Below are 16,513 nucleotides of genomic sequence, written 5' to 3'. Positions count from 1 at the left end.
TTGGCAGTGCAGGTGAAGCAGAGGCATGAGAACGGGTTTGAGGTTTCCTACTGACTTGGGTGGATGGAAATCTGTTTTGTGAGGTCCTGGCAGGGGAACTTTGCACTGGCCGACTATTGATTGTCTTCCCTCTTGCCCGGCGCTGTGATTGCTGACTCTCACTGAACTACAGGAGGGGAGAATAGAAGATATTACCAAATGAAGTATTCAATCAATTCTTGTTTTGTATTTTCACTTTAGTTATGGAAGCTGTTCTGCTCTTTAGTTTGGAAGGTGCTTTGGTTTTAAGTGCAATATAAATTTAGAATAAACTGCACTATGAATTTAAAAGAACAAGGCACAATATGTGGATAATTAGAGAAAGTATCTTGGTGTTACTTACAATGCTTTTACTATTTACTAAGGAAATCCAACAAAATACATAAATCTAATTTGGGGAAATCATTGGTTTCATAAAATACCACATTAAATCTATGAAAACTTGTTTTTCACTTAAAAATTGCAGGATGAAATCATTCTCATCTCCTTTAGAAATTAACAAAAGAATCACATAGTAAGGCAACCATGTTACATGAATCTCAATGAAAGTATTGTAGCTAAACCCTCGTTTAGAAATTATATAAAAGAGAAGTATTTGGTGTTGAATTCAGAAAGTTGGATATTAAAAACTGCAACAAAAAATGAGTTTGTCTTGCTTGTAAAAGCTTTGTCTGAGGCATTAAATATTCTGGAAAGAATATGACAAAGATATAATAGCAATGGCAGAAAAGGAAAGGATCCTTGAATGAAGCATGGTTGGTTAAAATAGCATGTAACAGACACTTGAAGACCACCTGTAATTCTAAAAATGGTGGATACTATGCTCTGATCAAAGAGAGATGTAAGGAACTGGCAAATAGTATATAATTAAGTCAGAAGAGCAGAAGAAGGTTGTTTGTTTTTAAAGTAGGCTCCACTACAAGCATGGAGCACAATGTGGGGCTTGAACTCAGGATCAAGACCTAAGCTGAGATCAAGGGTCAGATGCTTAACCAACTAAGCCACCTAGGCACCCTAAAGAAGGTTTTTGTTGTTGTTGTTTTTGTTTTTAAAACAAAACAAAACAAAACTCTGCAAGAGATATAAAAGGGTAAAGCAAAAGGCCACAAAATTCAAAAGACCAAGGCTCACTCAGAGAAGTACATAAAAACCTATTTGCACAAGTCATGTTTCAGATGAGTCAAATATGTATAATAATTGTCTCTTTTGATATCAATAGAAGAGATTGTCTTCTTTTTTATTGTGTTTATGGCTTGTGTGGAAGAATGTGTTGCAGTGTTTGATCATGAGAATATAATAATGGACCCAGAGGTTGAGTGAAAAACAAACTTGAGACATGGGTAAACTCACTCTTATTTTTCACCTTCACAGGGGAATCTCCTTACAATGGAGGTGGTGAGTGAATATGGACGGGAGGCAGAAGTGGAAGTGTTGGTCATTTCTTTGCAAGTTTAGTTCTAGTCCTCCAAATTTTTTGGAGGTTTTCTCCTACCTTATCCTCCTCAATTAATAGTCATTCTCTTCTACTTTTCTCCCTCTTTTTCTCTCTTAATTTCCCTTCCACATCTCCCTTTGCTTTGTTTCTTCTCCTCAAATTTCAGGCGATTTTTATGGGTATAAGTAGAAGGTAATTGTTCCTGTTTCTTCCCATCTCATGTGCCTCTATTTTGTTTTTTAAAAATACAATGCCATAATCTCACTCCAAACGCCGTATCAGTGTTAATGTAGCTCTCAATTTTAGGTAGTTCTTCTTGTATTCAGATGTATAGAATCTTACCGGGAAACAAATGGCAAAGACCAGGATGAGCCCAGTCAGGATTAAAGCCTTCATCCTGTCCTTTTAACCCCTAGAAGTGAAGAAGCAAGAGAAAAGGTTTGTTATGTGCTTGACAATGAAAGAATAGGTTTTACTGAACTGACTACTAAATCAAAATTAAAATTTTAGTAGCAAGTTTGAGTAAAGAATTTTTTTTCCTAAAATTAAGCTCAAAATGTGGATGTGAAATGAAAAGATGCCTATATGTGTTTTGTAAACACTGTCATTATTTGAAACCACTAAACATCAGGTTTTTCCATTTGGTATGCTAATAACATGATTATTTTTCTTTAAATTCTCTCCTAAAAGGAGACCCTCATCTTTTATCAGGAATTATAACAATTAAGAAATCCCTCACCTATCCATTATCCACTACTGCATGTGTATTTACACACACACACACACACACACACATACGCCCTACTTGTCCTCTTCCCCCCAAATTCCATCATTGAGGAAAATTGTAGCAGTTGTGACATAAAGAGAGTTCTAGGAAGGTACATGGTGTGCTGTTAAGTTGAGTGGCCACTTTATGGAACTCGGCTCCTATATGTGTGATGGAGGGCATGGTGCACTATGTATCGTTGTATTGCAAGGACAGTTTTCAAGAAATCCTGAGATTCTATGATGCTATTTGACTTTTGCTCTCCTCCCCCCTAATTTTTATTTTTTAGTCTACAGGATCCTTTACCCGAAAATGTTTTACAAATTTTATTGTGTACTTTGCCTATTGATAATTCATTTTTAGATGAGGTACACATCACAATGAAAGTTATTGAATATATCAAGTCTATTTCTGACCTGTATTAGTCTAATTTTTAAGAACCCCATGTTGTTCTTCCTAATAGAAGACAGTTTTATGGGTGGAAAATGTACGATGTTTCCATGATGCCAGATTATTAGGATGAGTATATAGGAAAAAAGACTTCTGATTCCAGAATTTTGTGAAAGAAAAATGGAAAATAAAGGCAGCCTGTACCTGTCTTAGGAATTACCTTAGGGAAGCTCAGTATAAATGAGCTGGTCTCTAGTAGCACAAGGCTTATGATGATGTGATGGGGGTCCCTCAACTCTAGTGGCTGTCAGTGCCAACAGATCACCTTTTAGAATTGTCATCAGAGAACTGTGAAGTCACTTGGTGTTTCAATCTGAGTCTGAATTGAATCAGTTTCCATCATCAAAACAGTCTCTTCCATGTGTCCCCATTTTAGTGAATGGCACAGTATTCACCCAGTAGTTAGTGTAAGCTAGAATCCCAAGTCAGTCTTGACTCTTCCTCTCATTCTCCTGTGTCCATCCATCACTAAATCCTCTCTATATTTTACCTTCTTGACAGAGTTTTGAATGCATTTGCTTCTCTTCATCTTTACCACCAGCATCTTAGCTAAGTTAGCATCATACCTTACTTGAGCCGCTCCTTAACTTAGCAAATATTATTACCTACTAAGTAGTAGGCACTGTTCTAGGATATGGAGAGATAGATAGGGGGGATCAGTTCAATGTCCCTGACTTATTAAGTTTTCATTTTCATGATTACCAAAATAGCCTCTTAACTGACCCACAGCCTTGCTTTTAATTAACTATAGTCACTGTGATTTTTATAAAATATAAATCTGATTATTTTAGTTCCCTCATTAAGATCTTTCCTTAGTTTCCCATTGCTCTTTATCCTAAAGCCTCCCCCCACCCACACACAAAAAATTCTTCAAGTGGCTTACAAGCCCCTTTGCAACCCCACCTCTCATTGATCTTCAGTCACATCTCTCTTAGTGTCACCCACATTGTGTGTGTGTGTGTGTGTGTGTGTGTTATACTCTTTTCTTCCTCGAAGGTCCTTACATATTCTGTTACACAATTCAGTGCAAAAGGCTTTGTATTCCACCTGCCTACTGGAACAACTCCAGTCAAATTAGCTAACGATGTGTTTATTGTTAATCTAATTCTTATCTTACAGGATGGAATTCTGTCCAGTGTTTGACAAGACCTTTGCTCTTCTCTTGGCTTTTTTTTTTTTTTTTTAAGATTTTATTTATTTATTTGTCAGAGAGAGAGAGCACAAGCACGGGGAACAACAAGCAGAGAGAGAAGCAGGCTGCCCGCTGAGCAAGGAGCCTGATGCGGGACTCTATCCCAGGACCCCGGGATCATGACCTGAGCCGAAGGCAGATGTCTAATCGACTGAGCCACCCAGGTGTCCCTTCTCTTGGCTTTTGTGAAACTACCTTATTCTTCCTACCTCTCTGAAGTTTTGTTTTGTTTTTAGGACTGTTTATGGGTTTTCTTTCTACTCTACTCACCCACATTATGGTTCTAGCATCAGTCCTATTTTTCTCTCACTCCATAGCAATGTCTCTGTGTGATCTGCCTCTGGAAACAGTATCCATATATATGCTGACTTCTAAGTTTATTGATCAAGATTCATATATCACACTCTTTCATGGACATCTCCATTTGGTTGTACCATTTCACCTTTAACCCAGCCTGTCTAAAATTGAATTCATTAGTGCCCCCTAGCCTCTTCTTGATTAAGAAACAAGATGTTAACAGAGAAAAGGAGATTCTGGAATAAAAGTGCCCTAGAAGCAGTGTCGTTATCCACATAATTACCTTGGGAGGGGTGTCTCCTTTGGATCTTGGTGAGATTTGCTTCTTCTTGACTCAGCAGTACCTCTAAGACTTGATACCTGCAGATGTAAAGAGAACTAACTGAGTGATTCTTCCATCTAATAAGGCAATCTATGCCTTCCCTTTGTACCTCCTACTTTCTGCCTATTGGTTATGGTAGGGAGTGGGGGCTAGTAAAAAAAATGTGTATGTGGGATTATTTCAATTTAATCTTGAAACATTTGCCCTTTGGATTTTCTGACTCGAGAACATTGAGAACTCTTATCTTGTACTTGGAATAGGTAATGATAAAATCTGAGAGTTAACAAAATGTATAAATTAACACTATAGCTTATATGTATATCATTCATTTTAAGAAAACTAGGGTTCAGTTTCTTATTTGCAGTTATAGAATAATTTATATGTTGTCAAATGTCCCCCAATTTTTTCCATTTGAACAGCTTTATTTTGCAGTTTGTTTCAATATTTCAAAGTTTAATAGAATTGAAGAGATGAATGAGAGAATGTAATAAGAGGATATAAATAATCTTTCCTCCATTGTGTTAAAACACATTTATTTAACATGTAAACTCAAAGTGCCCACATTAGAGAAATTTGTGAAATATGTCTACCCTGCTGCACCCCCATTCTACTTACTTCCTTGTGCCCTTTTAATTTAGAATCTCCCATATTTTGAAAAGCACATGTTATCTAGTAATCTACTTTCTAAATACTTCTTCAGTTGCAGTTGACCGTGCAATGAGAGAAATATAGATAATATCCATTAGGCTTACTTGCTTTTATTAATTTTTAAAATTGTATTATACATAGTTTTATATTGCACTTTTTTGCTTTTATTAATTTTATACTGATTTATTTACCATTTTTACATATTCATCTATATTAAACCACATACCAGAACAAATGGCAAATGCACTAATTCTGAAGAAATGTAGCTATGAGAAATCACCAGTGTATTTGAGAAAAAAATGCAAAAAAGTTTTAAAGGCAATCTGAGAATGGTAAAAAGAGCACTGACCTTGGAATCAGAAGGTTTAGGTTTTACTTCTAGTTCTGTCATTTTATTTTTGTGTAACCTTGGTAAACTTATTTGCAAATTCCATTTTCACATCTATAAAATGAGAATCAGTCCTGTTCTATTTACCTGAGTGTGTTGCTATTAGAATTAAATTAGAATATTCGTTTACTTTGTAAATTCTATAGCACTTTATGACAATATTGATTGTAATCTGACTTATTTGTATATTGAATTTTTATAACTTATTATTTATAGATATATTTAATATAACTTTTATTTTACATCTATTTATAGATGTATTTAATATAACTCAGCATTACTGGATTTGAAATGACAACTTTTATTTACTTGTTCATTTAACAGATATTTATTGGACATCTATCTATAGAATGCATTATGAATTCAATAGGAACAAGAGAGACTAGTTCCTGCCTTGAGGGGCTAGGGATTTATTGGAAGGAAATATAACACAAACAGAAAAGAGTGACTCTGATCCATTGATATTTGGTTAACAGAGAAAGCACACTTCCACTTAGCCGTTTCTTTTGGACAAACTTTCTTCATTCACCTTTTCTTCCAAGAATCTTGTGAAGATCAGAAGTCAGGGTTTGGCTGCACTTGAATGGCTGGGTGCCTGCATGATAATTGATATCATAATAAGGACTGTGCAATAACAACACACAATATTGTCTTTTCTGAGAATTGAGGTAATCACTTTAAAGTTAATAAAATTATGTACACTTAATACTGATGCACGGATTTGACTTATAATAAGGTTGACCTTTCTCTTTCATGTTAGTCATTACTTTGGAACATTAATCATAACACTCTCCTTTATGAAGTCAGTATTATTATATGGTTTTTATTTTGATCAAATATTGGAATATGGTAGAAAGGACTTTGGAAGCTAAGAACTTTGGTCTGCAAATTCCTAAATTTGAGTTTATACTTAATTTTGTAAGGACAGTTCTTATATGGAAATTGCATCATATAACATTATAAACTATGTTTTGTGAAAATTATTCATGCCTTCTTCAGTGTGAACTCAAAGATATTTAAGAAGTTTTAGAAAAATAGACTAAGCTTCTTTCAGTTATGAATAAGATACATTGCACAGTTATTAATATGTTATTGATATGGAAGAAAAAGATTATTAATCGTTTTACATTTAAACACCAATCAAGATTAAATAAATATAAAATATCTGCATATGTTCTTATGAAATTCTTGGGTATTAGCATGACGTTAGACATTTTTCTATCAGGTTGTTTTGAAAAAAGAATAATTATTGACATGTGGTTCATATTCAGTAATTAGAGAAGGGAGTTTCAGAACAACTTGCCCATCTGATCTAAAATGTTTAAAAAATCAAGACAATGTAAAGTGATTACCTTGTAGAAAATTTGAAAGGAAAATAAATATATATGTTTTTGAAGGAAGGATAAAAGTAATTGGATAAAGAGAAGCTATAGTCAGATTAATTACAGATAGTGGGTAGCAATTCAGAAATAGGTGAGAATTTGCAGGTATAGTGTCATTTGAGGAACAATAAAATCTATTAAGTAGACATATCTTTATTCTGATATATATGTGCATATACATATTCTACAAAGTAAAATTTTATTTCAGTTGATTTCAGTGTGAAATGTTTTTTATCTTTTGCATTTGTAATTATCTGATAATGCTCATCTTTATTTGCTCACAATCATCATCATTCAACTCAGCATTATTACCATGAACAACCTCAAAATTATGACCTTTTCAAGAATTAATCAAACATGATTTCACTCCATAGTTTATAATTTAAGGGAGTAAATGTTTGTTGAATGAATAAATAAGTCAGAATGTAACACTTTAACACCTTAACAGTCAATATGGTGCTTTTTCTGAAGTATTGAAACACCGTATTTCAATTATAGAGTTTTGGAACTATTTGGGCTCTTAATTCAACAGTGTTGAAGAAAATTTACTTATAGTAAAGTAAAATTCACTTGTGGTAAAATAAAAAAAAAAATCCATTATCTTGCCAAAATCCCTATGACCTTATGATGCATGATGACTTTATAATATGTTCTTTTAAGAGAAATTTAAAGTTCATTTTTTGTGTTAATATTGTCCACTCATATTTCCCTTGACAGAAGAATTGTGTAGCTTCCATTGGTTCTATATTAATATGTTTTTCCAATCCACACTCTTTTCTTATCATGCCCTTCATACCTAAATATTCACCCATTCGTCCATTCTTACTTCCTCTTGAAACTGGTGAGATAATCAGAGAATGTCTTTCTCCTTTCATTCCACGCTAGTACTCACTAATTATTGAATCTAGCCAGAAGTATGAAAGTCAGGAGCTTAATGAGTCATTTCACGCAGGTGAGCCTCCTGTGGCAGAGAGCAGAGAGGAAAAGGTGGAGAGTGGATCTGGAGGCTCTGAGAGGAGATTCAGCACAGTCATGAAGTCGTGCATGGGTCCTGCAATTTCCAGGTCATTCTGATGTGCATACCATTCCATGACACACAGAATAATTATTTTCCTCCTTTTACTTGGATAAATAGCAGTTTACCAAGAACCAAAGTGACCATGGGTCCTTTGTTGCTTAGGGGAACCAGTGCCCTTGCTCTTAACACTAGTTTGGAGAACCCAAACAAGAAATCCTTAGAGTATGCAATATCAGCAATCCACAGCTCAGGCAGGCAAAATATCACTGCAGATTTTAAAATAGGAGGAACTTGATATCTGGGTGAATTTGAATTAGAAAGCACATCTAATCAACATTAAAAACAAACTAGGCATTTAGTCTTGGTGTTTTCTAAAATAGGCCCAGGCACAATTCATAAAGAATAATTTTTGTAAGGAGTGATGTTTTCTAGAGATGCTACTTTGTAAATGTATAGAGGAAGGATGGTTAACTCAACTAAAATTTCATAATTATTGAGGCATATCTCTCTATCCCATCTCAGGCCTTATGAACTGGCTTTCTCATCCACCCACTTCCCTGGGACTATGAACTTAAAATTGAACTGCAGATAGTAATGACTAGTTAAGGTAGTTGCTCCTGCAATGTCCATTTTCACTTGAACTATTGTTCTGTACTTCAGTTCAAGCTAGCAGTGTTTTGCTACTATACTTTCTCAAAAACTTTGAGACTCTTGTCAATCTCATTAGAATTCACTCTTTTAGGTAAATTTCATCCACAAATTTCTTTAAGATAAGCTGACCCTAGTTTGATTTCCTACTAAGACTGAAGAACAATACCTTTCAGCTTCCTAGAAGCTTTATGGTTTGATTTAAAAAATCTGTGAGGCATACACCTAATCTTTTTTTTTTTTTTGAGTATGGTTGACACACAATGTTATATTAGTTTCAGGTATACAACTTCTCTATATGTTATGCTGGGCTCACGAGTGTAGCTACCATCTGTCACCATACAACGCTACTATAATACCATTCACTAGGCTGTGTGTTTCATTCCCATGACTTACTCATTCCATAGCTAGAAGCCTGTATCTCTCACTCCCTTTCACCCATTTTGTCTATCCCCTATACCCCTTCCCTCTGGCAATATCACTTTGTTCTCTGTATTTATAGGTCTGATTGTTTTTGTTTATTTGTTTGTTTTGTTTTTTAGATTCCACATATGATTGAAATCATATAGTATTTGTCTTTCTTAGTCTGACATATTTCACTTAGCATAATACCCTCTAGGTCTATCTATGTTGTGCAAATGGCAATATGTCACACACTTAATCTTTTAAAGGTCTCTCTGTGTGACCAAATAGTACTTTGAAGTACCTTTTTGCTTTTTGAGGTTTTAATAAAATTTTTAAAAATTACCCCCTTGGTTACACCCATATTTTCCTGACAGTGCCTTGGATTTGAACTTTGTTTGGAAGTTATTTTTTAAGTTTAGCATATCTTGTTGTCTTGAGAGGCCGAGAATTTTCAAAACAATCAAATCCTGTCTCTTTTTAACAGTCTGTCCCTTAATTTATAATTTATTTCTATCCTCTTGAATTTTATTGTAAGCAGCAAGAGGAAACCAGGCATATCCTTAATACTTTTCAGAGAAATCTTTTTAGCTAGGTTATTGAGTTTATTAGGCACATTTTCTGCTGTCCAATAACTTCAGGAGACAAAGATACTTTCCTTTAGTTGCCAATAACATGCTCCTCCCTTCTGATCCAGCACCATCAGTGTTTTTAAAGTTTATTTTTCTACTGAGTCTGTTTGAGGCAATTTAGGATTTCTCTAACATGTTCCTTAATATCCTTCCGCCCTCTGTTCACTACCCAGTTCCAAGTGACTGTCACATTTTTGGGTATTTGTTATAGCAGCACCCCATTTCCAGTTACCAAAATCTGTATTATTTATCTATTGCTACATAACAACAGATGCCTTATGATTACTTCTATACAATATTATATTGGAGGTCTGACCCAGGGCAGTAAGAATAGAAAAAAAAAAAAAGAATGGAAAGAAAGAGAAAAAACTCTTAGCATTTACAGATATGTTTGTGCATGTGGAAAGTTCAGACAGATGTATAGGAAAATGATCAGAATTATTAAGTGAATATAGCAATATCAGTATAGAAGATTAACATATAGAATCAGTTGTATTTCTATATATCAGCAACAAAGAATATAAAATTTAAAAATGATTGCCATTTACAATAACATAAAAATGAAATAAATATTAAATCTAATGATATGTTCAAGCTCTACACTGAAAACCATAAAACCTTATTGTATTAGTTTCCTTTTTGGGGGTGGGGATGAGGGGCCAAGGGAGAGGGAGAGAGAGAATCATAAATAGGGGCTCAATCTCACAACCTTGAGATAATGACCTCCCAAAATCAAGAGTTGGATGCTTAACATACTGAGCCACCCAGATGCCCCCCAAAACATTAATTTCTTATATCACAGTCTTTTTTTTTTTTAAGATTTTATTTATTTATTCATGAGAGACAGAGAGAGAGAGAGAGAAGCAGGCTCCCAAGGAGCAGGGAGCCCGATGCGGGACTCGATCCCAGGACTCCGGGACCATGACCTGAGCCGAAGGCAGATGCCCAACCGTCTGAGCCACCCAGGCGCCCCTATATCACAGTTCTTTTTTTTTTTTTTAAAGATTTTATTTATTTATTTGAGAGAGAGAGAATGAGAGAAAGCACATGAGAGGGGGGAAGGTCAGAGGGAGAAGCAGACTCCCCGCCGAGCAGGGAGCCCGATGCGGGACTCGATCCTGGGACTCCAGGATCATGACCTGAGCCGAAGGCAGTCGCTTAACCAACTGAGCCACCCAGGCGCCCCTCACAGTTCTTAAAATCAGAAATCTGGTACAGGTATCACTAGATTAAAACCACGACGTTGGTAGGATGCTTTCCTTTTTGAAGTCCCTAGGGGAAAATCTGTTTCCTGTACATTTTGGTTGTTGGCAGAATTTAGTTCCTTGCAGTTGTAGGACTGGGGGACCATTTTCTTTTGGCTATATGTGAGAGCCATTGCTAGCTTTTATGGGCTGCTATGTTTCTTGGCTCATGACCCCCTCCCTCCATCTTCAAAGCCATACAGTCCTTCTGGCCTCATATATCTCTCACCCACTGTTCTGTCTTTCTCTTCTTCTTTTGATTTATGTGATTAAGTTGGGCTCACCTGGATAATCTATGATAATCTCTCCATTTTAAAGTCCTTAATCATATAGGCAAAGTCCCTTTTGTCATGGAGGATAACGTATTCACGGGTTCTAGGGATTAAGGGATAGTCATCTTTGGGGCCATTATTCTGTCCATCACAGTTATTAAGCAGAATTAAAAATAGCCTAATAGGGCACTTGGGTGGCTCAGTTGGTTGAGCGACTGCCTTTGGCTCAGGTCATGATCCTGGAGTCCCGGGATCGAGTCCCACATCGGGCTCCCTGCTCAGCAGGGAGTCTGCTTCTCCCTCTGACCCTCCCCCCTCTCATGTGCTCTCTCTCTCTCTCATTCTCTCTCTCAAATAAATAAATAAAATCTTAAAAAAAATAACCTAATAAAATGGAGTGATCTAACTATGTTTCTGAATTGGAAAATAATAGTCTAAAAATGTAGGGCATCTGGGTGGCTCAATTAAGCATCTGCCTTTGGCTCAGGTCATGATCCCAGGGTCCTGGGATTGAGCCCCACATCAGGCCCCCTGCTCAATGGGGAGTCTGCTTCTCCCTCTCTTTCTGCCCCTCCCCACCACTTCCTGTCTCTCTCTCTCTCAAATAACTAAATAAAATCTTTAAAAGAATACCCTAAAATGTGAATTCATTTTTTTTGCAAATCAAAGCCTGTGTGAGGCCCAAAATATTATGGAAATAATTCTTTAAGGATTGAAGGAAAAGAAGAGAAGAAACTTGGAAAAATGGAGAGTTGTTTAAATGAATTTACACATGCTGTCAAAGAGGAATCTATAGGAATTGTGAAAACAATGTCATTTTACAAAAAAAAATTATATGAAACTACTGAATAATGATAAGCTGGAAAAGCATAAGAAAGGTATTTGATGAGTCTTCCAAGAGATATTAAATAAAAAACAGAATGCTTCAAATTAAGGGACCCAGTCTCAGAAAAGCAAATAATAATATGGTTATATAATCTGTGTTTCTGAATAGTCTAATTTGGGAAACAACTGTGTACTTGATGTGTGAGTGGGGCCAAAAACTCTTTATTGGTCTTGGTTTTTAAGACAAAATCATAGGAACAATTATCTGAAAGCAAACAAGTTTGAGATGTAAACCCTCTCCTAACATAGACTTTAGAGGACATCACATCTGTACATACATTCTAGGTGGGAAGATATAGAAATGGGAGGGAAGTGCAGTTTTGTTAATCTCACAGATTTAATTCCTCCTAACCTGCTTAGAGAATTTCCCAAATCCTTCTGTGCTTTCTGTCCTGTTTTTCCTTTGAATTCTCTATTTACTTATTGTCCTCTTTCCACCCCCCTTCTAATCCAAAGAGATAGTAATTAATGTATTCATTTCTAGTGTACAGAATCTTTACTGAGAAACAAGTACAATGGCTAGAACATAGACCAGTACCTCTGAAACAAATAATACATTATATGTTAAAAAAAGAAAAAGAAGAAGAAGATAGCAGGAAGGAAAAAATGAAGGGGGGTGAGAAATCGGAGGGGGAGACGAACCATGAGAGACGATGGACTCTGAAAAACAAACTGAGGGTTCTAGAGGGGAGGGGGGTGGGAGGATGGGTTAGCCTGGTGATGGGTATTAAAGAGGGCACGTACTGAATGAAGCACTGGGCATTATACGCAAACAATGAATCATGGAACACTACATCAAAAACTAATGATGTAAACTAGGGCACCTGAGTGGCTCAGATGGTTAAGCATCTGCCTTCGGCTCAGGTCATGATCCCAGAGTCCTGGGATCGAGTCCTGCATCGGGCCCCCTGCTCAGTGGGGAGCCTGCTTCTCCCTCTGCCCTTCTCTCTCTTCGTCTTACGAATAAATAAATAAAATCTTAAAAACAAAAAACTAATGATGTAATATATGGTGATTAACATAACATAATTAAAAAAAAAAAAAAACCCAAAACAGAATGAATCTAATCAGTGTTAAAGCCTTCATCTTGTCCTGGTAACCTGTATAGGTTTCTAAACAAGAGAATTCTATGTTAGTTATTTATGTTCTGATCCCCCTCTCAGAATTACTTTTTCCAGAAACCCTGCACTTTTTCACTTTCTCATTCTTTGCTCTTTGAGTACTTGTAATGATTCTTCATAATGATTATCGAATTCATATATGAGTTTATGTAATTGTATGTTTAAAAGCTGATTTCTGTCCTAGTTTTTAAATTCTGCAAGGGCAGAGATTGTGTTTATTTTGGTTAAAAATGTATCCCGCTGTGTATTTCAGTGCTTAGTGCACAGAAAGTCATACATAACTATTTGTGAAATGACTCTAGTGATGTTTATCACTGCAGATATGCAGAAACCTATTTCTGTTTCCTCAAATTTCATTCATCATGATGAATAATTGAATTTCTTGTGGGTGATCTTTTCAGCTACCTCGTCTCTGCTTCTTTCATGGTTTTGTATTGCTAACGTTTAAACATGTTGAAAACCTTCCCTGTCTCCAACCTACATTCAACCTGTATTTACTATCTTATCTCTCTCTTTTGCTTCACTGTCAGTCTTCTTAGAAGACACTAGGCAATAATCTCAATTTTAACTTCTTCCTTAACTTGCTATATAATCTGCTGTCCCTGAAATTGCTTGTCAGGTTTGAAGTTACTTGTCAAATTTGCTAATGACATCTTTGTTACCAATACTAATGGATATTTTTTAGTTTATATTTTAACCATTTTTCAGTAATTGATACTTTGACCAGATCTTCTCTTCCCTCTTGTCTTCTGTTGAATTACCCCTTCCTGGCTTTTCTCTTAATCCTCAACTTCCTTCTTGGTTTCATTCCCTTATAGATTGGTGTTATATGAGATCTCACTGCATTTCTCCTACAGTCTCCTGTAGAATTCCTGCATATAGTCACACATTTCCTTGGTATTAACACCATCTGTATCTGATTCCTTCCAGGTCTCTTGTGAAGGATTCAACAGCTTAATGAACTGTTTCTATTGTTTTTATCATAGCTCTTCAAACCTACTGTGCACCCTAGTTGACCTCTTAATTTTTCCAGGCCTCTTTTCTTCCTTTGAGGAATTGGTAGAGAAGTTTATAAAGAAATCTGAAACAAGAATGTTCTAGAGCTAGGTTTATCTAACTGGATACCCTGGTAGCTGTGCTTTCCCTGGATCCTGATCAAGAATTGTTCTTTTTCAAACCTAAATAATGTCCCCAAATGTCTTAATGCCTTTAGGTGATTATAGGGGACTGAGTGATTTTTCATTTGATAAAGTAATTCAGACTTTTTCTTGTCCCTCTAACTTTTCTGGGGTAGGTGGATTGTCCTGTTGAGGATAGAGGACAACAGTTCATGTAGTTGGGATAACTCCAGGTTAATCTTGAAACAACAGCAACCATGTAAGTAGATAATTCCTAAAAAGGAGGATTTTCTCTTTGCAATTCTTTCTCAAGACCATATGAATCCTTGCACTTGTTTAGCATAGAATGTGATAATTAATGATTTTTCTTAATAATTTATCTTGGAATTTCTAGGCTATCATTCTTTTTTAAAAAATTTTATCAAAGAAAAACATTTAGCAACTTATTAATTACATAGTAATTAGTATATATTCCTATAGTCTTAGGACTTTAATCAACTATTTTTGCATATTTTACTTCCATGTATTTTTAGTAAAGCTGAATAATCAATGTATGAAGGTATTCAAGGAGAAAACTACAATCAAAATTCTTCCAGTTACTTAAAATGTGTTGAAATATTTTCTTAAATAATTTTATTTGGAAAAATATAGAGAATATCTTTCTCATCAACGTGATAGGAAGTGCGTATCAGAATTATTTTATTAGTAACTACTTTAGAGCTTTTTGAATATATTGTTAATTAATGAAGTTTACTTTGCCTGGATATTTGTTATTTTATTCTCATTTACCATTTTTTTTCACAGTAAATATATATTAGATCATAAGCCAGGGCAGATAGGAAAAAATTCTGTGCTTGAGGAAATGCCAGTGTGAAAATTAATTGGTGTATTTGAAAATTCATTGAAGAAGTAATTATGGTAGTGTTTGGATGGTAAATGAAGTTGTCCTTAGAAGGAGGAGTTCTATATTTAAATCTTGCTTTCACTTAGCAATTTGACCATAGGGAGATCATTTCACCTATCTGTAAAAAAAGGGTAATATTTTCCTAATTTACATTATAAGGTGTTCTTATATTTAAATGAGGATGTTGAGTAATGCATAAAATACATTGTAAAGTTGTTTGTAAATCTGGTTAACAACCCTAACCATTTATATATTGAATTGAATTAACAGCTGTTCACCTTAATTGACTTGAATGTAAAAATATTGATTATTACTCTAAATCTCATACTTAAGGCATTTTTTATAATAAATCCCATTCATTCATTCAAAAATAGTAAACAATTTTTCTCTTATGCTCTGTGACTGGTACTGAGAATACATCAAAATAATGATTATGGCACTAATGAAAGAATAAGTGGAAGAGAATAGCCTTCTTCCTTCAAAACAACCACTTTTGGTAGACCCAACATATTTCAACTGGGCAATTCCTCTACTATTAGAAGAACATGTCTTCTAATTCACCTTTGCTTCAGAAAGCCTCTTGATCTGAATGTCTGCTGGATAATTAACAATGTAGTAAACATGTTAGTAACAGAACAATACATAATACTGTCTCTTCATGAGACTTGAGATCATCAGTTCAAACTGGAAAGGTCACATACACTTAAGAGTGTTACACTGATTTGACCCATAATGTGATTTGCTTTCTTTCGCTTATTAGTTTTCCATTTGCTTTAGAACACTAGTCACTATATATCCCTTTATGAAATTCATAATTATAGTTTTGTTATTCAAACATTGTGACATAGCCAAGAGGATTTTTGGGTGAAGAGATTCTTGTCAGACATCAGAAACATAAGTTGTTTTGTTTAATAACTTTCTAAGAGAAAGATCTTGATCTTTGCTTTAGCTGTTCCTTCTGTGTAGTATGCTTTCTCTTACTTGGTGTCCACTTGGCTAACAATATTTGCAGTGGGAAAATATCCCTTGTTAACATTATATGTTTATCTTTGTTTAAATATTTTATTATATCTTCCTTAGTGTTAACACAAGGGGATTCAGATATTTAATCAAAGAGAACATATTAAATTTCTTATTAATAAAAATAATTAAAATAATAACAGAGTTTATTTAGAAACTTCTTAATATTGAAGTGGCCCAGGGCTTGTTGCTTGACTCTTCCATTTTCTATCTACAGTCACTGCTTTGATGATCTCATCTAGTCTCACGGTTTTAAATGCCATTTTTATGGCATCAACTCCTAAATATATAATCTTGCTGATCCTGACTTCTCTCCTATACTCCAGACTG

The sequence above is a fragment of the Mirounga angustirostris genome, unplaced genomic scaffold (assembly GCF_029215605.1).
Source record: "Mirounga angustirostris isolate CCGP_5_RB_7025 unplaced genomic scaffold, mMirAng1.0.hap1 SCAF_2, whole genome shotgun sequence".
Lineage (NCBI taxonomy): Eukaryota > Metazoa > Chordata > Mammalia > Carnivora > Phocidae > Mirounga > Mirounga angustirostris.
The sequence above is the reverse complement of the archived record's forward strand: the minus strand, read 5'-3'. Positions refer to the sequence as shown.